At 42.2% G+C, this 23,650-nt stretch overlaps 1 long non-coding RNA gene across 1 annotated transcript in view; it reads left to right on the forward strand.

Annotated features, from left to right (window-relative positions):
• LOC310851823 overlaps positions 1 to 23,650 on the forward strand; it is a 743,739-nt gene that overhangs the window by 516,200 nt on the left and 203,889 nt on the right. The window lies entirely within an intron of this gene.

Consider the following 23,650-nt stretch of genomic DNA (forward strand, 5'->3'; position numbering starts at 1 on the left):
TGGTTTGCTATCCAGGAACAATCCTTGCATTATAACTCCATGCCCAAACACATTTTCCCTTGCTCCACAGTTTTCTCCCTGAAAACCTGCTCTTTAAAGCTGAATCAGAGCAAATGGCAATACAGGGAGAAATGGTAAGTGTGTGGACACTGAGGTCCAGCGCCGAGGGCCTTCTGGTGGTTCCCTCTCTATGAGAAGCCAAATTACTGGGAACCAGGCAGAGAGCCTTCTCAGTAGTGGCACCCGTCCTGTGGAACGCCCTCCCACCAGATGTCAAAGAGAAAAATAACTACCAAACTTTTAGAAGACATCGGAAGCCAGCCCTGTTTAGGAAAGTTTTTAATGTTTAATAGGTTATTGCATTTTAGAGTTTTGTTGGAAGCTGCCCAGAGTGGCGGGGTATAAATAAATTATTATTATTATTATTATTATTATTATTATTATTATTATTATTATTATTATTAAATTATTATTATTATTATTATTATCAGAATGGTTATCATGAAACACTGAAAATATTTTATGGGAAAATGACTAAAAAGGCTTGTCTTAACCAGATATGGATTACTACCATGAAGTGAAAAATTAAGACTGAGCTGAGGATGAAGAACAACAACAAAACCAAACACATTTTCAAATATGTAGAATCATAGACCCATAGAATCTTAGAGTTGGAAGGGTCCCCAAGAGTCACTAATCTAACCACCTGCAATGCAGGAATCTCAACTAAAGCATCCATTATATCCATGCCTATCCTACCTCTATTTAAAAACCTCCATGGAAGGAGCGTCCAACACCTCTCATGGGAGTCAAATGACTCTTTTTTAAAAAAGCTGTTTTCATTGGGTTTAAAAAAACACACACCAGGCAAATGCAAGTATAAGAACAATTAAACACTTATCCAGCAGTACACCTAATGGTGTTTGTTATGTCTGTTGACTTTAGACATAAACTTACACATTCAGTCTTCAAACATATCACTTAACATAAACTCTCCACTGAGAATAATGATCAGTTGATATGACAAGGTTTTGATTTTGGTCATTACCATAGTTAAAGAGAGTGGAACATGTTTCATGGAAGATTTCTCTATTCATTATGCATCTAATTGCCTTCCTGTGTCTGGTGAGGCACCCAGACATTGCTGTATCTGTAATCTTATTTCCCACATGTCCAGGCATATTTCAGTCTGGTTCTTCCAGATTACAGTGGAACCTCAGCTCCCGAATGCCTTGAGGGCTGAACATTCCGGCTTCTGAACAATTGAAAGCTCAAGTGATTGTTCCAGTTTTCAAATGTTCTTTGGAAGTCAAACATCTGGTGTGGCTTCCAATTGGCTTCAGGAAGCTCCTACAGCCAATCTGAAGCTGTGTCTTGGTTTCCGAACCATTTCAGGAGTTGAACGGAATCCCAGAGTGGATTAAGTTTGGGAGCCGAGATTCCACTGTATAGCTAATCATGCTGCAGACTGAAAGAAGCCTACTAGTTCTCTGTGGAGCAGAGTGGAGGCCAAGTCTATGCCCAAAGACAGGAGGGCAAAGGCAGGATTTGGGAAAAGGATTGGTTTTGTCAAACAGCTCTTATCATAAGAAAGTTATTCCTAAAGTTTAGTAGGAATCTCCTTTCTTGTTACTTTAAGCCATAGAGTTGGGTCTTACCCTCCAGAGCAGGAGAAAACAAACTTGCTCCATCTTCATATGCCAGCCTTTAAGATATTAGTCTCGTCTTTTCCTAGCTAAACATACCCAATTCCTTCATTTGTTTCTCATACAGCTTGGTTTCCAGACCCTTAATCATCTGGGTCGCCCACCTCTGCACATATTCCAACTTGTTCATACTTTTCTTAAATTGCTGTGCCCAGAACTGGACACAGAACTCCAGAGGTGGTCTGACCAACACAGAATAGAGTGGAATTATTACTTCCCCAATCAGGACACTATTCTTCTGTTGATGCAGCCTAGAATAGCATTAGCTCTTTTTTACACTTTTCCCCACACTGTTGTTAAGTTTTTGGTCTACTAAGACCACTAGTTCCTTTTCACATTACTACTGGCAAGCCAGGTGTTACCCAGGGGGTTGGGGGGGAGAGAGGGGGTTATTTTGTGTGGGTTGTGTGTGTGTGTGTGTTAGTGTTACAGGGAATGGGAGACATATCTGAAGGAAACAAGCCAACCCCATTCTTATCTCTCACCCAACTGATACCCTCCATATTTTTTAGGGCCCAGAGGATGCTCAGCCCTCATCAATAAATTTCTTTCTAAGCAATGGACTGTATTTGTATGGGAGACAGTAGGGTACGGGACTGGAAGAACTGGCAGAAAGACTGATGATCCTAACTATATTAAACAGAAGTCAGGATAGAATACTGCCTTCTTTTACCAGTGATGATCCAAAAGGATATCGTGGACGATGGTATCAAAGGCCGCTGAGAGATCCAGCAGAACTAGGAAACAGCTTTCATCTTTGTCCCTAACCCGCTGGAGACAGTTGATAGCCCTGGTTAGCTCCACATTCCAGTGAGCCACCAGGGAATCAGCTGAAAGGCCACAAACAGGGGATAAAACATCCCCTACCACTCTCTGGAAACCATTTGGATCCATTAAGTGGTGGGGGCAAACCATCCAAATCAGTCTCACCTCCCTGCAGAGGATAATAGTCGCAGAGAAGTCCAGTTGCGCCAGGAAGTGTTTCAACAATGGCACTTCTTTTGTTTCGCTTTTACTTAGTGTCAGATCACCCACATCCATAGAGGTAAACACCAGGTCTAAGGCATGTCCGTGACTCTGAGTTGGGCCAAACCTATTCAGGGGTTTCATGGAGGCTATTCTTTACACGAAGTCCCGAGTGGCCCCTTGTAAGGTCATTTTGGCATGGATTTTAAAATCCCCCAGGCCAACCAAACTAGGTGTTTCCAGGAGAACATCACCATGACCTGAAGCAGCTCTGGCAGGGAATCCTTGGTCGGTACAACAAAAGGAATCCTGTACTGCCCCTATTGCCCAGCTTCCAGAACATGCACTCAGAAAACTGGGTTTTCCCAATAGGATGCCTGGTGCAAACTAATGACTTCCTAAAAATCACTATAATCCCCCCCCCGCCCACATGACCTGGGTTGCTGTGCATAAGAGAAACTTGGTGGACAAGCAGTGGACAATGACAGGCCCATCTGCTTCATCCAACCAAGTCTCTGTCACACATGCCAGATTAAAATTACCTCAACTTTCTAGGCATCTGGGAATACTTAATATAAACAGGAATATTTTTAGTAGCTGCCAAAAAGAGTACAGTGAAGGAGCCTGCTTGACCTCAATAGGCAGGGAGTTCCAAAGTATAGGCGCTGCCACACTAAACAACTGAGTTCTTATAAATGCAGAAAGGGTATTATGTGGCATAATAGCCACATAATACCCAAATTGCATCATAATCTGGGGTGGGATCTGTGGAGGGTAGGAAAAGAGACACAGAGCATCATTGTTGGGTTGAAATAAGCCAAAAAAAATTTGTTGATTACAAATGTAAGTAGGCTTTGCAAAGGTATTAGGCCAGCTCTGCTGCTGGTTGATAATTGGCTGGGTCAACACTCAATTGATGGCCACCCTATGACGTACATCAAATTAGGATGCCTTTCAGGTTTACCACCTGGAACTGTGCCCTTTGTAGGATCCTGGTGAGAAACCCATTCTACAAACTTCTGCCAAGAATGAAGGGATAGCACCATCAGTAAAGCATGAGACTCAGTCTCAGGGTTGTGGATCTGAGCCTCATACCAATATGAGGCAAAAGGTTCCTGCATTGTGGGGAATTGAACTAGATGACCCTTGTGGTCCCTTTCATGTTCAGAATTCTATGCTTAACAAAGAAGTCAGAGATGTCTACACACACACACACACACACACACACACACACACACACTTATACATTGATCCAGGTCAGCATGGGAAATTTTTATACTTACCCACTTGAGGAGGGGTGGAGTAGGAAGGATCAGGGATGTGACCTAGGCAGAGGTTCTGGCCTAATAGGACTCCAGATAGAGAGGTACATAGGGGTCATTTGCCCCCAAGCCAGAGTTTCTTAACCACTGTTGTAGATTATAAAATAGTTCCATAATCACTGAAAGTTTCCCCTCTTTTGGCTTCCACCATTCAGGCAAATGAGCAGTTTAAGGGCATGGATTACAACACACACACACACACACACAAAACAAACAAACAAACACACTTCATACATAATCAGGCTCTTCTCAGTGGCTACAATCAGCATGGGATGGGATACAAAATTCAGCTGGAAGAATTTCATACAGTTCCCTAAGAATCCAATTTCAACACTGTGCTTTGTTTTCCAATATAAAAGAACAGGATGTCTGGGAATGTATGCAATCCCTATTTTCATCATTTCTCACCCCTCACTGGACCAGTTCTTCCCACATGGAACCCTCAGGCTCCTCTTCTTGGCCTATAATTCCCTTCAAATCAGCCTCTTGCTCCATCAGTCATTTGCTTTTTTGTTCTGAATGCTTCTCAGTTTTTGATCTCCAGCACTATGAAGACCTTCCTGAGTACTTGTCTCCTCTTGGTCATCCTTTCCCCAGGTGAGTAGGAAGCTTAAAATCTTGAATAATTTCTTCAAATCTGGCAGCAGGTCTGCCATGGGCTAGACAAGCCAGATTGATATAGGCTCTATGAAGGAAAAGCTTAAAATACTGAACAAGCTCAGGAGTATCTAGAGGGGAATTTCTAAATTTTGGAGGGGAAGGAGAAGACCAGCAAATCATGTTAGAGGTTCTGATAGAGTGTACTTCTGTTTCATAAGGTTGGCTTCGTTCACAAAGAGACCCCCCAGGTTTGTTCAGATTGCTGACACTAAATGGAAAATTGGAATTGGATAGAACAAAAAAGAAAGTATCTCAGGTACTGCCTGGTATTAGAGTCAACTGTTGTAGTGCTTCCTGTGCTGATCTGGCCAACCTGTTTGGGATTGATACCCCTCTTATGATGATTCAGCCATCTCCCCATTGCGTCCAGCATAGATCAGCATCCTGTGGTTTGCGGACCTAATGCAGCCTGCAACAGGTTGCCTGGCTTCCATATCTGTTGATTCACACCTTGCTCTGTTATAGCGATCATGTTTCCCCCACTGGCCAAAGTGTTTGGCAAGGTTTGATGGACATAATTTCCATGGGTGGAAAGTGGATGTGGATGACTCTCTGTGGGTGTACCTTCCTCATTGACTTCATGCTCTTCTCATCCACCCGAAAGCTATTTGTTTGGCTGACCCTAACCCTAACCCAGCCCCAATAATAGGTTCTACCTGTTAAAGTATACAGTGGGACTTCAGAAATCCTATTGGGGAGAGGATGACCCTGCCTCAATGTATGCATGCATAATAGTAAATGGGAAGAAGGCTATGTGCCTATCCATCTTTGTGTCTGGAGATGTTCGTGTGTGAGAGAAAGGGAAAAATGTGTGTCGGTGTGGCTGCACTACATACGGATCCTGAAACCATTATGACAGATCATGTCTGTCTTGGAAGATTGCATCCAATAAAGGCTGAGATCAAAGTCAATCTCCTAAATGGTAATGTAATGCCATTTCTCAAGGACTGAGTGTCTCATGTACTGAATGTCTCCTCCTCTCTCCTCTCTACAGCTGCAACATTGATATGTACCAAAAGGGTGGAAGGTTAAACCATAGAAGTTGAGAATTGTGATATCGAAGGAAGCAGTTGCTTTTCAAATTTTGTTGAATACTCTTTAAGTGAGTATAAAGCCTTTCTGCCAGATTAAACATGAGTGTGTGGGTCCATTTTGTCCGTGGGGTATCTAGGGGTGTCTACAGAATGCTGATCTCACCCAATGTTGAGGAAATCAACCTGTTTTTTTCAGGGAAGAGACGTTTAATGCATTCAACTGATTCATTAAGTGCTGAAATATCAAAGAGCTAGAGATAAAATGAGGTAAGGGTATACATGAACCAGTCATGTAATTCTTCCAAAATGACACAATAACCATATGGCTTTATCTCTGCAAGGGGTCCCATGCAGAAGATTTCTCCCACTGGGGCTTGGAAAACACTTCTAAGGCACATGCTATAGCAACACATGTTTCTGTTTGTGTGCATATTGCATGCTGCTTCAACCCACCTCTATTTGTGCACAAGCTTCTTTTTGTTGAAGTCACATTCCACAATATTTAGAAGTCTCCACAGAGTGATAAAAAACCTCAGAACTGGGAATCTGATGGCGCTGATATATGAACATAGTAATATGTTTTATTCAAGCCTCACAGCAGCTCTTTATCAGCTGAAGGCTGATTAATCCATTATTTTGATGATATCAGGTAGAGATGGATGGTAGAACAACTTAATCCATGCCCTTGACTATTTCTGTGTGCAGGAAAGCAAGTCAATTATGTCCCATTTAAGTGCAATTTTAAAGGAACTATGCTAAAAAAAATCATAGAGTTTTGCAGAAGAAATTATGTTGTGCTTATAAGGTGATTCTTGAATATACTACTTTAAGGATTAGCTATCCTTTCCCATTCTCTCTCACAGATGGCACTAGAAAAGTAAAAACTGAACGAGGATGTGCTATAAACTGTACTTCAGGAAGTAACAGCTACACTAAAGCGAATGATGTATTCTACCGGAGTATCATGAATTGCTGCCAAGATAACTTTTGCAACACTGAAAGGTTTGAATGTAAGTACCTGCAGCCTTTTATAATCATATATTCCTGAGCATAAATAGGATTGGGGTTTGAGGTGTCTTCCATGGTTAAATGTAGACAAATGATGCTGCTGCTGAGCAGGATTCATTCCCCTAGTTTGTTTGGGAAATGCCTAAAAATCAGCATTACCTTGCTGGCCCTGGAAATCAGCATTCTTGGGCAGAACTGCAGAGATAGTAAGAGAAACCGGCTGTTGCTGTTGCATGCCATCTAGCTAGTCAACTACAAAAGCAGCACTGCAGAGGCAAAAGGGTGTTGGGATTTTGATGAGTCCAGTTTTATAAAATTGCCTCTTTCATGGGTTTAATTGTCTGAGGACACTCCTTGGTGGCAGGAAGGAGTATCAGGGAATATTCGTGTGCAGTTCCTCCCTTCCTCAGGTGAGAGTCCGGAGTGGGAGATAGCAACCAGGGAGGGAGCTAGATTGCTGCCAGGTATATCTGTGAGTGGCAATTTGCATTGTTATTTTGTACGGTCCAGTCAGCAAACAGTTTCTTGGTCTCCTTGGTTTCTGAAGTACACTTTTGTTGTGTGGAAGCAGTGGCTGGCAATATTGGCTGGCTAGTGAGTGAGAGATACTGGTGCAAGTGGGTGGGTGATGTGTTGTGTGTATTTGTGGAAGACAATGGGATGAGTGATACGAGATGAGAAGCAAGTATTTTATTATTTGTAGAGATGCAGACTTTGAGTGTAACGTGCAGTATTTTGTGAGTTTGGCAAGAGGGGTTCTGAAGAGAGGGGAGGGATCTCTGTCTTTAAAGTTATTTCAGTCTGCGCTGATACATTCCTGTTTTTTGATATTGCACTGTTTTACTGCAATATATTGTAGTTTTAGCAATTGTGGTTATGGTTAAATTTGCATTACTTTTATTGTAGTTTCTCAGTTTTCTTTCTTTATATATATATATAATATTGTAAACCTCTTAGAGACCATTGTGATTCTTAAGTGGTATATAAATATAATAAATAAATTATAAATATAAATGACAAGGCTTTATTTATTTATCAATTGTTTAAGAAATTTATATAATACCCTTAATCATAGGACAGTTTACAACACAATAACAAAGTAAACAACATTATATATCTACATAACATTATAATACAGAAGTATATTTCATTGTCATAACACATAAAGGTAAAGGTAAAGGTACCCCTGCCCATACGGGCCAGTCTTGACAGACTCTGGGGTTGTGCGCCCATCTCACTCAAGAGGCCAGGGGCCAGCGCTGTCCGAAGACACTTCCGGGTCACGTGGCCAGCGTGACATTGCTGCTCTGGTGAGCCAGAGCTGCACACGGAAACGCCGTTTACCTTCCCGCTAGAAAGCGGTCCCTATTTATCTACTTGCACCCGAGGGTGCTTTCGAACTGCTAGGTTGGCAGGCGCTGGGACCGAGCAACGGGAGCGCACCCTGCCGCGGGGATTCGAACCGCCAACCTTTCGATCGGCAAGCCCTAGGCGCTGAGGCCTTTACCCACAGCGCCACCCGCGTCCCTGTCATAACACATAACAAAAGATAATACATGATAAGCCATGCACAAAATGTAGCAGTGGAACATTGACAACCCAGGAATAAACTCCAACTCACCTGCTGCAAAATAATAAGTGTATAAGTGATTTATTGCAAAATGAAATACAGCTGCTGCAACCATTAAATCTTGAAGTTAGTGTTGAACACAATTTAGCCGCTCTCTGGTATCATGAAATTCCTGACATTAAAATATTTGGACGTCTCAAGCCAATGAATGTAAGTTCTTAGTTGCAAAGATGTATATTCTTGCAACTATTGTCAATATGAATAGGAATTTAATGCAAGTTTTACCCCTGTCATTTCATATATCCCAATATTTCTTGCACCTTGTGATTTAGCAGCATATAGGAAGCATATAAAAACTTTAGGAAGCTTTTAATGTGTGAGGAAGTTTTTAATGTATGATATTTTAGTGTATTTTTGGTTTCTGTGGAAGCCACCCAGAGTGGCTTGGGAAACTCATCCAGATGGGCAGGGTACAAATTATTATTATTATTATTATTATTATTATTATTATTACTACTACTATTATTACTATTATTATTCCCCTACTTGTCTACTCATCTCAGGTGCAACTATGAAATCCAATACAGTGGTACCTTGGGTTACATACGCTTCAGTTACAGACTCCGCTAACCCAGTAATAGTGCTTTAGGTTAAGAACTTTGCTTCAGGATGAGAACAGAAATTGTGCTCCGGCGGCACCGCAGCAGCAGGAGGCCCCATTAGCTAAAGTGGTGCTTCAGGTTAAGAACAGTTTCAGGTTAAGTACGGACCTTTGGAACTAATTAAGTATTTAATGTGAGGTACCACTGTACATGTTGTTTCTTTTGGCAGGGCCAAGTCGTCAGCTAAATCAGCTGAAGTGTCCAATCATTTGTGGCTCAAAATGTTGCAAGAACTCAAAGACCACAGAGTGTTATAATGATGAGACTCAGTGCATAGAGTTTGTCCTTATTTACGGTAAGTAGCATTGGCAGCCAATGAGTAAGAGAGGTGGAACAGCTTGGCAGGTTCATACCCTCCACAATTTATCTGATGAAAATAGGGACACGCTTCTTTCACTTTTGATCTTGCCAGACACATATATGTCTGTCACTTTGAGCCAATTGCAACCTCTCAAGCTAACCTCACAGGATTGTTGTAAAGAGAAAAATGTGAGAGGGAAATGATCGTGTACAACATGTTCCACAGATAAATGGAATGAAATAAGATTTTAACTGTAAGCTGCCTTGAGTTGCTGCCAGAGACAAAGGTGGGATAATATTACAACAACAAGAATGATCAAGAACATACCAGAGAGTAAATCCTATTGAACTCAGTGGAACTTGCTTTTGAGTAAAAATGCTTGCAGTGTCATGCTGCACAGTCTTTACCCAGTTACTTGGGAGTAAGCTTAATTGAATGCATTGGGCCTTACTTCTGAACAGACAGCCTAAGGCTCCATTTACAATAAAGAAATACCATAAACACCCCACACTTTTCCTAAGAAATGGTTGGCTGATGAAGCATTGCAATTAAAGAAAATAAAGTGGATTGGTTACATTTTCCTTCATATAAAGCTGGCTTTATATGCCAGCTTCAACATTTCCGTCATTGGCAGGTATTTCATTATAAACAGGACTCTTGTTTTTGCACCTACACACAGAGAGAGGAAGAGAGCACTTTTAATTGTTCTCTGAGACATGGAGGAGAGGAAAAAGGAAAACTGGTCCTGCACAGCTGGTCTCAGGATCTTGCTCTCTCATTCTTTTTGTGGCTTCCTGTCAGATGGGCGGGGTAAAAATAATAAATTATTGTTATTATTATAGAAAATAGACTGTGTGATTTTTTGGAGGGGGGCAAGCTTTCTCTTCCCTGAAAATATTACGTTGTCAAAATTGCCTTTGCATTCTATGTATAAAGATGAGACTGTGGATTTCTAAAAGTGGGGCATGAGAAAGAGAGAGGTGAATGATCAAGTGGTTAAATTATGTGAAAACTGCTTTTAAAATAATATTTTAACTAGCCTTCTGAAGAAATAGAAGCAGCCATAGAGCCCAGATTTGAAATGCAAAATCAGTGAGGATTGGTACTGCTTCCCATTAAAAAAATGGATTCCCCCTCTAAATTTTAACCTTCTGTGTCATATTCATATCAGGATGCGACTCTGACATTCTTTCTATTTTTGTGTGTGATACAGTTAAAATGTCTCTTTAGTGTGTGCGCGCACACACAAATGCACACGCATTACCACCTGGGTACTCATATGACCATATATCTTTCTCTTTACTAGATGACCATGCAATTCCTTATGAGGTCGTCAAAGGCTGTGCAACACCAGATTTGTGCTCGGCGGCCAGCAGATCAGTTCGTACTGATGAGTTTTCAGGCACTATAACCCAAGCAAGATGTCATGATGCTTCTCCGAGCAGCTCAACTCTGAAGAGTAGTTAGGAGAGAACAATGTTTTCTTCCTTTTGAATCCCATTTTCAGCATCAGTATAGGTGGAGGTTGCTTGCCTGATGGTGGGAGTGCAGAGCGACTGGGATTCACAGGACTCCTGAGTCCACTATCTGGCTTTTTGTGGTGAAAGGGATGCAGGGGATAGAGAAGCTAAAGTAGATTTGTGGGACTTGGGGGCTCTGGCTCATGATAATACGGTATATGGCTTAAATTGCCCATTGTTCATAATCAGAATAAATTGGTGTGAAGAATAAAAACTGTGTCTGTCTTTGTCAAATTAAGAATATTTGGCAGTGGTGGTGAAGGGCAGTGTTTTTAGAAGAACAAACAGATTATTATTAATTATTTCATTGTTTTAGAAAATGTACATGACAGTCCATATTTCAAACAAATCTCTCAGTTGTGACCAATATCTTAAGGATATCACAAATAATTTGAACAAATATAATAAAAAAAAATTCCCACCCTACCTATCAAGAGGGAAACACTGAAAACGATTTTGTAAAGCTGTTTGCTTAGAGGCAAACATGGATGCAATTTTATAGTAGATGGTGCCCAACTTTATTTCTGTAGAAAGGGCCAACGAGGTAGTCCCTCTTCATTGAAACAATAAGCATGAAACAGAGGTTTGCCTTCAAATGGGGTTTGGACTTTTGCTTTAAGAGGGGGGAAACACAAAGGGGTTGGGATTTTGGCACACATTTCATATTACTTGCTAAACCTGGAAGGAACTTCACACCAACAACCCCTTCTCCCCCCAATCACTTGGAAGCTATCTTTAATTACAAGCATTACTGAAAAGAAAAACAGCAAAATTCACACCATTGGTTCTTTGGAAAGGGCCAGTCAGCTAGTCCCTCTGTTTAGAGTCAAAAAGTATTAAGCAGAGATCTTCCCTTAAGTATAATGAGGAATGAGGTTGGGATTTTGCAACAAGACAGGGGAAACATAAGGGGTTTGGGATTTTGGCACACACTGCATGTTTTGGTAAGGTCTCTGGTCCCCCCGCCCCCCAAATAACAAATTTTCTTGGCAATGTTTGAGTCAAACTCCTCCTCCTGGACCCACCCACCCTCTGTTCACATACCACAATAACTCTGGATCTCACTTTACTCCACCCATGGACCAACTCTCTCTCTGCACAAGCTCCCACTAAACCTGTCTTGTTCTCCTCCCACTGGTGACTGGACCCACACTCTGTCTGCACAGTTTTGAAGATGATGAGGTCCAAGTTAAAAAGGGGGCAAAATGTGCCCTGTTTAAAATCAAAACAGGATGTGTCGATTTACTTACAAAAATATGGAGATCCTATTTTTTAAGGGACAGGTTCACCCTCAGCCATTAAAAAAATCTATTGCCTGTTAAATGTGTGTGGGCGGGTATTATGATTTTTTTTTTATAATTATGCTGTTTATTATTAGGCTATGTAGGGTATGTTGTTAATTTTATGCTGCTTAAATTATGTTCTTAATGTACACCACCCAGGGAAATTTGGGTAAAGGGTGGCATATAAATGGAATAACTTATAATAAAGGTAAAGGTACCCCTGCCCGTACGGGCCAGTCTTGACAGACTCTGGGGTTGTGCGGCCATCTCACTCAAGAGGCCAGGGGCCAGCGCTGTCCGGAGACACTTCCGGGTCATGTGGCCAGCGTGACAAAGCTGCATCTGGCGAGCCAGAGCCGCACACGGAAACGCCGTTTACCTTCCCGCTGGTAAGCGGTCCCTATTTATCTACTTGCACCCGGAGGTGCTTTCGAACTGCTAGGTTGGCAGGCGCTGGGACCGAGCAACGGGAGCACACCCCACCGCAGGGATTCGAACCGCCGACCTTTCGATCGGCAGGTCCTAGGCGCTGAGGCTTTAACCCACAGCGCCACCTGCGTCCCACAACTTATAATAGGAACATATAAAAACAAATAAATACCTTTTGTGTGGATGAGGAGAGCATGAGGGCAATGCAGGGAAAGTTACATCAGATGACTCTTCCCCATCCACTTTCATCCTCATGGAAATTATACCCATCACACACTGGCTAACACCTTGATGAGCTGAAGGAAGCACGATTGCTGCAATAAAGCAAGGGGTGAATCAACAGATATGGGAGGTAGACAAACTGTTATAGACTGCATGAGGCCCATAGACCAAATATTGCTCACCTGTGCTGGAAAACATGGCTGAGTCCTCATGAGAACTGTATCCATACGAAGCAGGAAGCACCACAACTGTTGACTCTAATATCAGGCAGTATCTGGGATACTTTGTCTTTTATTCTACACATTTCCAATTTTCCATTTAGCGTCACGAATCTCGGTCTCATGAAACAAAAGTCTGAATGAACCTGGGGTGTGTGTCTTTTTTTGAAGACTACCCAAAGGTAACCTCATGTAACCAAAGTGCACTCTATCAGGCCCTCTATCATTGTTTGCTGGTCTTCTTCCACCCTCCAAAATTTACAGCCCAGAAGCTCCTGGTCTTACTCAGTATTTTTAGCTTATTTCCCTCTTCATGTAGCCTATATCAATCTCCCTTGCCTAGCCCACAACATATCCCCTCCCAGATTTGTATAAAGAATTCAAGATTTCGGCTTCCCACTCACCTGGGAAAGGAAAACCAACAGGAGACAATATTCAAGGGAACTGTCAGAACAAGAAAGCAGGCAACTGATGAAGGAAGAGGCTGATGTGGAAGGATTTATTGGCCAAAAAGAGATGCTTTAGGCTTCCAGGGGTGAGGATCTGGTCCAGTGTGGGGTGGGAAATGATGAAAATAGGGATTACATACTTTCTTAGACATCCTATAATTTTATACTGGAATTCAAAACTCAGTGTTGAAATTGGATGAAATCATACTGGGGAACTGTGTGAAACATTGAATTCCATTATAAACTGTCTGCAAATCGTGATTTACAAAGAAAATGACAAAGGTGGTTCTAGCAAAAGCTGAGCCTGATGAGATTGAAATGGGTCTTGATCAGAATAGCCAATGTGCTGTCCTCTAGAGATTCCTGAACTACAACTCCCATTGCCTTGGCAACTAGTTATGCTACCTGTGGTTGATGGGAATTGTGATTTGAGTGCACTTCGTTGGCTAACCTTGGTCTATATCGGGGTTGGCAAGGCTTAAGCAGCCTGGACCGCTTCACTCCCATACAGATCTGTCCGCAAGCCAGATTGCCCGTGCGTGTGTGCACGTTCTGGCATGGAGAAGGTGTCTGCATGTGTGCACATGCGCAGACGCTATTTCCGGTACTGAGGAGGAGCCGAGGAAGCGTCTTCAACTTCCTATTGGCAGCACTGCAGCACTGCAGAAGTGAGTCCCTGAACCACATTGGGCTGGTTTAGCACAGCACATGGGGACTTGCCCAGCGGGCGGCATGGTTCGGGGGCGGCTCGGGGGCCAGTTAAACAACTCCTGCAGGCCATATCTGGCCCCCGGGCCTTAGGTTGCCGACCTCTGGTCTATATTACTCTACTCATTCCAGAAAGCCCAAAACTGAATGAACCCCTCCCTCAGCCAAACCAGTTTTCACTATTTTAAATAATAAAATATTTTTACCTTTAATATTTCATTTTTACCTTTAAAAGGTAATATTTTACCTTTACGTGCCAGGTAAAAAATGTTCCTTTTTAACCAGGCCTTTTCTTAACCAATCAACATCCTATACCTTTTAAAATGTGGCTCCTTTTTGGGGGGGGGTGTTATTGGATTATTTCTATTTTTGATGTTATATATTGTCATTTTTAGTGTGAACTGTCCTGAGACCTCTGGGACAGGGCAGTATATAAATTCAATAAATGAAAAATGAAATATTATGGAAACACACTTCTTCAGAAAGTACACTGGGTGAATACCACTTTGAGACAACTGGGGTTTGGCGCTCTCTCTCTCTCTCTCTCTCTCTCTCTCTCTCTCTCTCACACACACACACACACACACACACACACACACACACATGCTTTTCCTGTTGCCTCCTGTCCTTGCCTCCTTTGGGAGTTCACACAAACTTCTGCTTCCTGAGTCAAATGAAAGTCCAAATGAAAAAATGGAAGTGTGTAGAATATAACAAAAAGGGATCTCAGGTACTGCCTGATTTTATGGTCAATGACTGTAGTACTGTATTGCACCCCATGCACCTTCAGGCTGGACCACAGGGGTGGGTGAAAGTCCAATGAAAGTCTGAGCCAGTAGGCCCAGGCATAACACAGTTTTAAATCATTCTAGCTGACCTCCTGGCTCACTCCAATTGGTACCTTCAAAGGCACTTTCAGTTAAAGAGGTCTATGAATACAGTCTACCTCCCCTACCCCACAAAAAAAACCTCATAACAACAATAATAAGGTGTAACGAGCAACCTGGGGGTACTCAAGCGTATGCAGTACCAGCACCATATTTTTTTTTAAAAAAAAAATAGAAGTGTGGCACTTCCTATAATGATTTCATGGTGAGTATGGTGAGTACTGGCATCCTTTTTTTCTATATAAAGGATAAATACCTGAGAGGGGTACAGCACAAAAGCTAACATGAACAAGCTAACATAACAAAGCCTTTCCAAACACCATTCTTGCTGAACTAATATAATATATTCAATTTCCATATACTTTCCCTCCGCTCTACTTCATCTTCTGCTTACTCTACTCAAACTTTCTAGGTGCCCCTCCCAGTCCATCCCACTCTCACCGTCAGAAAACAGGAATTGTAAGTAGAGGACTCCCTTTCTGGAACTCCATGAAATTTCACTAAATGTCCTTCCAGTCTATTCCCACCTCAATTTCACCACCATGCCCTTGGGGCCAAGTCGTTCTCAACCAGGCACAAAGTCGTCAACGACTGGTACATCACGTGGACATTTATTTCTCTTCACAGCAATCTGGTGATGCTGGAACCTGTATACGTTACTGGATGCAGCCAAGTTTACGTGTTCAATTTTGTAGTTTCCTTAGTTTAACTATAAATGGTTTGAAAACAGCACCTTCCTTTATTTGTCTTGAATTTCCCAACATTCCCTTTTCCTGGGTGTCCTCAAGTTCTAGCGTTATCAGACGGAGAGAAAAGCTTTTCTCTAGCCTTTTTGTCAATGCCATTCATAATCTAATACACTGCTCTCATTTCTCTTACTTGCCTATCCTCCAAACTAAAATGACCCCATACTACATTCCATCCCCTTCAGCATCATGGTTCCCCTTTTCCAACTCTACAATATTCTTTTTGAGATGGAGTGACTACATATTATTACAAGTATGGTCACAGCATATACAGTGGTACCTCTAGTTACGAACTTAATTCGTTCTGGAGGTTTGTTCTTAACCTGAAACCAGAGGCTTGCTTTCACTAATGGGGCCTCTTGCTGCCGCTGCTTCCGCTGCGCCGCTGGCACATGATTTCCATTCTCATCCTGGGGCAAAGTTCTATCTTTGTGTCTGGAGATGTTGCTTTGTGTGAGACAGGGGAAAGATGTGTTTCTGTGTGTATGCAGCTTCCAACCCACAACTACCTGTGGATCCTGAGACAATTACGACTGCTCATGTCTGGCTTGGAAGATTGTATCCAATAAGTGCTGAGATCAAGGTCAAACTAAGTAGTAATGTATATGCTATTTGTCAAGGACTGAGCAACTCATGTACTAAACGTCTCCTCCTCTTTCCTCTCTACAGCTGCAACTCTGATATGCACCAAAGAGGTGGAAGGTGCAACCACTGAAGTTGTGAATTGTGATATTGAAGTTGCTTTTCTTATTTTTCGAAAAACTCTTTAAGTGAGTATAAAGCCTTTCTGTCAAAATAAACCTGTTTGTGGTCCATCATTTGGTCTGTGGGTTATTTGGGCTATTGTTGGAGAACAGGAGACATTCCTGCAAAGTGGAGGTGGGCAAATGTTTTGCCCATCTTCAAAAAGGGGAGGAAAGAGGACCCAAGTACAGTGGTACCTCATGTTAAGAACTTAATTTATTCTGGAGGTCCGTTCTTAACCTGAAACTGTTCTTAACCTGAGGTACTGCCACCACATGATTTCTGTTCTCATCCTGAAGTACAGTTCTTAACCCGAGGTACTATTTCTGGGTTAGCAGAGTCTGAATGACTTGGATGAAGAAATTCAGGGGATTCTCTTCAAATTTGCAGGTGACACCAAACTAGGAGGGGTAGCTAATGACACAGAAGACAGAATCAGGATTCAAAATGACCTTAAAAGGTTGGAGAACTGGGCCCAAACTAACTACATCTATTTCAATAGGGACAAATGTAAGGTTTTGCATTTATGCAGGAAGAACCAGATGCACAAATATATGATGGGGACACCTGGCTTGCTAGCAGTACATGTGAAAGTGATCTAGGCATCTTAGTGGACCAGACTGGGTATACATTCCATTATTTTTGGTGATAAACTGGTAACCTCTGGATCAGTTAGCTGGACATCAGGTAGAGATGAATGGTGGAACAAATTATTCCATGTCCTTGCCATTTTGTTTGTGCAGGAAAATAAGTCCATTGTGTTCCATTTAAGTGGAATTTTTTAAGGAACTATCCTTGAATATTCACATGGTTTTGCAAAATAAATTATACTGTACTTACAAGGTGATTCTTGAATATACTGCTTTAAGGATTCACTGTTCCTTCCAATTCTCTCTCACAGGTGGCTCTAGGAAAATAAAAGAAGAACGAGGATGTGCTATAAATCGTACCACAGAGAATTACAGCTACACTAAAACAACAGGTTTATTCCATCAGAGTCTCATGAAGTGCTGTCAAGATGATTTATGCAACAGAGAAAGTTATGAATGTAAGTAGCTACAGACTTTGTAATTATATATCTGTATATATCCCTGAGTATAATTGGATTGAGGTTTCAGATTTCTTCCATGGTTACCCTTTGATAAATTATACTGTTCCTGATCAAAATAAATTCCACTAGTTTGTGTGGGAAATTCTTAGAATCAGCACCACCATCTGTGTCCCAAGGTGAAAGCAGGTGTCCCTCCTTATTCACCAAGATTATTAGATGACCCCTGGGTTTGTGGAAGAGAACATCCAAAATAAACTGGAGGATGGGAGTGAGAGATAAGAACACATGTCCTTGCTCCCTGATAACCCTGCCAGCCCTGGGAGTCATCCTTCTGGGGCAGAATTGCAGAGGTGGTAAGAGAAACCAACTGTTGCTGCTGGATGCCATCTAAATAGAAAACTACAAAATTAGCATTGCAGAGGTGAAAGGGTGGTGGGAGTGTGATGAGGGTGCCCTCAGTCAACGCTATTAAATTGCCTCTTGGATGGTTGGTGATTGTGTGAGAGATGGTGAAGTGACTGGGTGGATGTTGTGCATTTGTGGAATGGAATGGGATGAGTGATACTAGATGAGAAGCAGGTATTTGATTATTAGTCGAGATGCAAGGCAGAGCATAATGTGTAGAATTTTGTATGACTCTGCAGATATTTCAATCTGTACTGAATATATATATCACTGTTTTATTGCAATGTATTATGGTTTTAGAAATTTTTGCTATGTGTCAGGACCATGGCCCCCCAGAGCGCAGGAGAAGAGTTAGACTCAGAAATCAAACTAAATGAACAAGGGGCACTGGCGGAGGAAGAGGAGTGTGGGGGGAGTGCATCGCCCCCGGCAGCGCGATCCCAGTGGGTGCCATGGAGGCTGCCCCCCTGCCTGCGCTGGGCGGCACACCTCCACAGGCAGTGTGCCATGCCCACAGGACACACACCATGCCCCTGTGGGTGGCACCCCCTGCCCCTGGGACATGCGCCAGCCCAGCTCCTGCCTGTTCTCTGCCCCCCCCCCCCAGTGCCAGAGCATAAAGCTCTGCCACTGACGAGAGGTAGACTCTGCAGACGAGAGCTGGCTGACAGTCTAAATAGGGCATTTTGACCCTCCGCTCTTCCCAGGAAAGATTCTGTTAGCTCTCAAGATGAAGAAGAGTTGGGAGGCAGCCAGAGCATTGTTCGGGAATCAGCAAATAAGCATAGGTCTGTGTCTGTGTCAAGTAGCAGTGGGGAGGGGGCTTGCCAGCCTCTCAGTCCCCATTCTAAGCATCTGGACAGGATCAGATGGCAACAGAGGAAAGGCTGGAGTTTGGCATCCTTCTTCCTGTGGGAGGGGCAAAATTTCAGACTGACCAACTATCGTAAATGTGAGCAGGCGAGAAACTGTGCTCTGGATGTGTCTTTTTGTAAATAAACATACAGAAAACTGCCAGAGAGTCATTACTCCTTATCAGGGTTTGATTGCCTGACAGAGATCATTATGTTGGCTTTTTGCAGTATGGTAGCGCTGCAGAGAGCTTGCTGGGGAGACCATGCATTAAAAAGAAAGGGACTCAGAAATAACTTAAACAAGGTTTTAATTACAAAAACTCCTTATACACTAAATACATTAACAACAAACCAGACCCAACCACCAACCCAACCCCCAGGGTAATGGGAAAGCTAGGTGCTGCTCCTTATATACTACACCCAAATGTGACACACCTTAATCAAATACAACTCAGCAGCACCAGCTATGTTTCACAGCTGCAAAGCTGGGTCTCGTTATCTTGCTCTGTCCCCTTAAAGACATACACATCAAGTGGAACAATGATGAACCTTTACATTTAAAGAAACCATTCAACACATTATACTGTGTTTAAATTTATGTTCAGTTTTATTGTAGTTTTCCAGTTTCATTTATATATGTAGCATTATCTTCTAAAGTGGCAGCTAGACTGGTGACTGGGGGCCGCCGCCGAGACCACGTAACACCAGTCTTGAAAGACTTACATTGGCTCCCAGTACGTTTCTGACCACAATTAAAAGTGTTGGTGTTGACCTTTAAAGCCCTAAACGGCCTCGGCCCAGTATATCTGAAGGAGCGTCTCCAGCCCCATTGTTCTGCCCGGACGCTGAGGTCCAGCGCCGAGGGCCTTCTGGCGGTTCCCTCAGTGCGAGAAGCAAAGCTACAGGGAACCAGGCAGAGGGCCTTCTCGGTAGTGGCACCCGCCCTGTAGAACGCCCTCCCATGAGATGTCAAAGCGATAAACAACTACCTGACATTCAGAAGACATCTTAAGGCAGCCCTGTTCAGGGAAGTTTTTAATGTGTGATATTTTAGTGTATTTTGCGTCTCTGTGGAAGCCGCCCAGAGTGGCTGGGGAAACCCAGCCAGATGGGCGGGGTACAACTAATATATAATAATAATAATAATAATAATAATAATAATAATGCACGTAGAGACTTTTAAAAGTATTAAGTGGTGTGTAAATATATTAGATTATAAATGCCAAGGCTTTATTTAATTATCAATCGTTTAAGAAATGTTTATATTACCTTTAATCACAGGACAGTTTACAACACAGTAACAAAGTAAACAACATAATATATTTACATAACATTATACACATAAGTATAGCTCTCTGTAATAAGTAATGCATAATACCACAAGGTGCTTAATGGAAAATAATGCACAAACAGCAATGCACAAAAAGCAGCAATAGCACATTGACAACCCAGCAATAAACTCCACAACTTTCCCACTGCAAAATACTCCTGCTTGTCTACTCATCTCAAGTGCAACTGTGAAACCCAATACATGTGTTAATTTATTGGTTGCTTTTGGCAGGGCCGAGTCGTGCCTGGAATCAACTGAAGTGCCCAACCTTTTGTGCTTCTGACTCGGGACTTTGCAATGGCTCGAACACCACCGAGTGTTATAATGATGAGACTCAGTGTATAGAGCTTGTTTTTGTTCACGGTGAGTAGCACTGCCAGTCAATGAGTAGGAGGGATGGAATGGCTTGCCTGGTTCATACTCTCTCACATTTCTCAGATGAAAATAGGGATGTTCTATTCTACATCAGGAATCTTCTCCCATGTTTGATCTCGCTGCACACAAATATGTCATTACAAATATACGTCTATCACCTTAAGACTTTAACCAATTAGAACCTCTCAGTCTAACCTACCTCACAGTAATGTTGTAAAGATGTGCAAGGAAAAGGAGAATGTACACCTTCCACAGATAAATGGAATCAAATAAGATTTTAAATATAAGCTGCCTTGAGCCCCTGTCAGAGAAAAAGTTGGATGATAATGATGATGATAGTAATAATAATAATAATAAATAATAATAGAAACTGTGAGAATGATCAGAAACATACCAGAGAGTAAATCCTATTGAACCAAGTGGGACTTACATTTGAGTAAAAATTCTTAGGGTTGCAGTATAAGACTGCCCAATCTTTACCCATTTACATGGGAGTAAGCTCCATTGAATACAGTGGGCCTTATTTCTTAATAGACAATGTAAGGCTCCATTTAAAATAAAGGAATAAACACCCATGCTTTTCCTAAAAGTGGCTGGCTGTTGAAGAATCTAAAGTAGATTGGTGACATTTTCCTTCAAAATGATAGGAAGGGCTTTGAATGCCAATTTCACCATTTTCTTCATTTGGTGCAGGTATTATATATTCAGTATAAACAGGACTCCATTTCTGCACTTAGACCCACCCACCCACATAGAGAGAGCTCTTTTAATTATTGTCTGATATGCAGAGTGGAGGAAAAAGGAAAACTGGGGCATTCTGGGATCAAATCAGAAAGCGAGATAGCTTCTGTAATTCTGGGGCTGTCTGTGGCAGATTGGGACACTCAGAGGTTATGCAGGTTGGGTGTATGACGAAAGACCGAGGAGGAGTGCTGGGCCAGCCTCCTGTGTGTATATTGGAGATTGGGAAGCTTCTCCCCTCCTGTGAAAATATTCCTATGTCAAAATCCCCTTTGTGATCAATGTATATAGATGAAGGTTTCTGGAGGTGGTGTATGAGAAGACAGAGATGAATGATATAATTGTTAAATTGCGTGAAAACTGTTTTTAAAATAGTATTTTAACTAGCCTTCTGAAGAAATCTAAGCAGCCATGGAGCCCAGAACTGAATGCAAAATTTGTGAGCATTGGGGCCCCTTCCCAATAAAAAAAATGGATTTCTCCTAACCCTAATTTTAACCTTCTGTGACATATTCATTTCATGATGTGTTTCTGACATGCTTTCTATCCTTGCATGATACAGTTAAAATATCTCTCGAGAGTTTCACACACAAATGCACACCCATTACCACCCAGGTGCTCATATGACCATGACTCTTTCTCTTTTCTAGATGACTATTCAATTCCTGCTGATCTCATCAAAGGCTGTGCAACACCAGATTTTTGTGCATTGGCCATGAAATCAGGCCACAGTGATAAATTTTCAGGCACTTTAACACAAGCAAAATGCCATGATCCTCTGCTTTCTCAGAGCAGCTCAACTTTGAAGGGCATTTAGGAGAGAACAATGTGTTCTTTTTTTTGGATCCCACTATTTTCAGCATCAGTGGAGGTGGAGGTTGCTTGCCTGATGGTGGGAGTGCAGAGTGAATGGGATTCACAGGACTCTTGAGTCCTCTATTTAACATTTAGTGGATGGTGAATGGGATGCAGGGGATAGAGAAGCTAATCTAGAAATGTGGGACTTGGGGACTCTGGTTCATGATAATATGGTATATGGGTTGTCCTTTGTTCATAATCAAAATAAATTGGTGTGGCAAATAAAAACTGTGTTCTGGGTTGATCTTTGTCAAATATAGAATATATTACATTCATAACCACCACCCCCGCCCCCTCCCCTGCCCCCAAAATATATTGGAAGCTATCTGTGTAACTACAAACTTGATCCAAGTACACTCCAGGTCTTTCGAAAGAGTGCAGTATGCAATCCACAATTCCTTCTGCAGATTCATTGGGATGTTCCAGCAAAGCAATCATTTTGTTCATCACTTCACTTTCAGGTGTAAAGCACTGCACTGCAAGGGGAAATATTTTTCTCTTTCCCTTGTTAAAGGCTTCAGTTTGAATAGAAAAAAATGGAGGTCATTCAGATGTCAAGATTTTTGCTAAGTTCTCTGGTTCTTTTCTCCCACAACAAATTTTCTTGGCAATGTTTGAGTCAAACTTCTCCCGGACCCACCCACCCTCTGTTCAAATACCACAATAAGTCTTGATCTCACTTTACTCCACCTATGGACCAACTCTCTGTCTGCAGAAGTTCCTTCTCAACCCTCTCTCTCTCTCTATCTCTCTCTCTCTCTCTATCTCTCTCTCCTGTTTAATTTTACTTATATTTTTCAAAGCCACACTCACATTTTCCCATACATATATTTCTGTAAATAAGCCAATCATTTATGACTTCCCTTTTTCGCCTTCCCTGGTTCCTTTAATTTCCCCACCTATTCCTCTATGATGGACAACAGAGCCAGACCAGAGTCTTGGTGATGCAGTTCCTCAGAAACTCCACCAGAGAGCTGGAGCCTCTCTCTGATTCGCTACCTAGATGGCTAGCCAGAGGAGGGTGGAGCAGCACTTTGGGAGAGAGAATAAAAGGGGCAGTTTCTGAGGGAAAGTGTTAGATTGGGCTGGATTTGAGAAGAGATATGGCTTGACTTAAGAGGAGAGATAGGGAGTAGGATAGGATTTGACTGAGGGAGAACTGGTTCTGAGTTAAGTTAGATAGCCACACTGAGGAGACTATCCATAGTAAGAGGACAGAGCCTTGCAGCTTGGATAGGGGGGACGTGTTGAGGGTCTGGGAAAGATACTGTATATAGACAGGAGTGTTCTGAGAGGGTTGTCACTGAAGCAGGAGAGGTAGAATCTGTGGGAATGCAGGCTACCTGGGTCTCAGTATAGACAGGAGGGAAGAGTTATTTTAGGTGCAGAAGACTCCCAGCCCAGTAAACAAGGGGTGAGGGGATCCCCTGGCTCTGTTATACTATTTGGAGTGTGCGCTTGCTGAGAGAGTGGGCAATTGATTTTTAGTAAAGAGAGGTTAAAATAAGCTGTGACCATAACACTGTGTTTAAGCCTAAGACATCTTATAGTTAGTTAAAATAAATAAGTTAACTTCAACCTGAAAGAACACCTTTCCTGAC

The sequence above is a fragment of the Podarcis gaigeae genome (assembly GCF_964106915.1).
Source record: "Podarcis gaigeae genome assembly, chromosome: 8".
NCBI lineage: Eukaryota > Metazoa > Chordata > Lepidosauria > Squamata > Lacertidae > Podarcis > Podarcis gaigeae.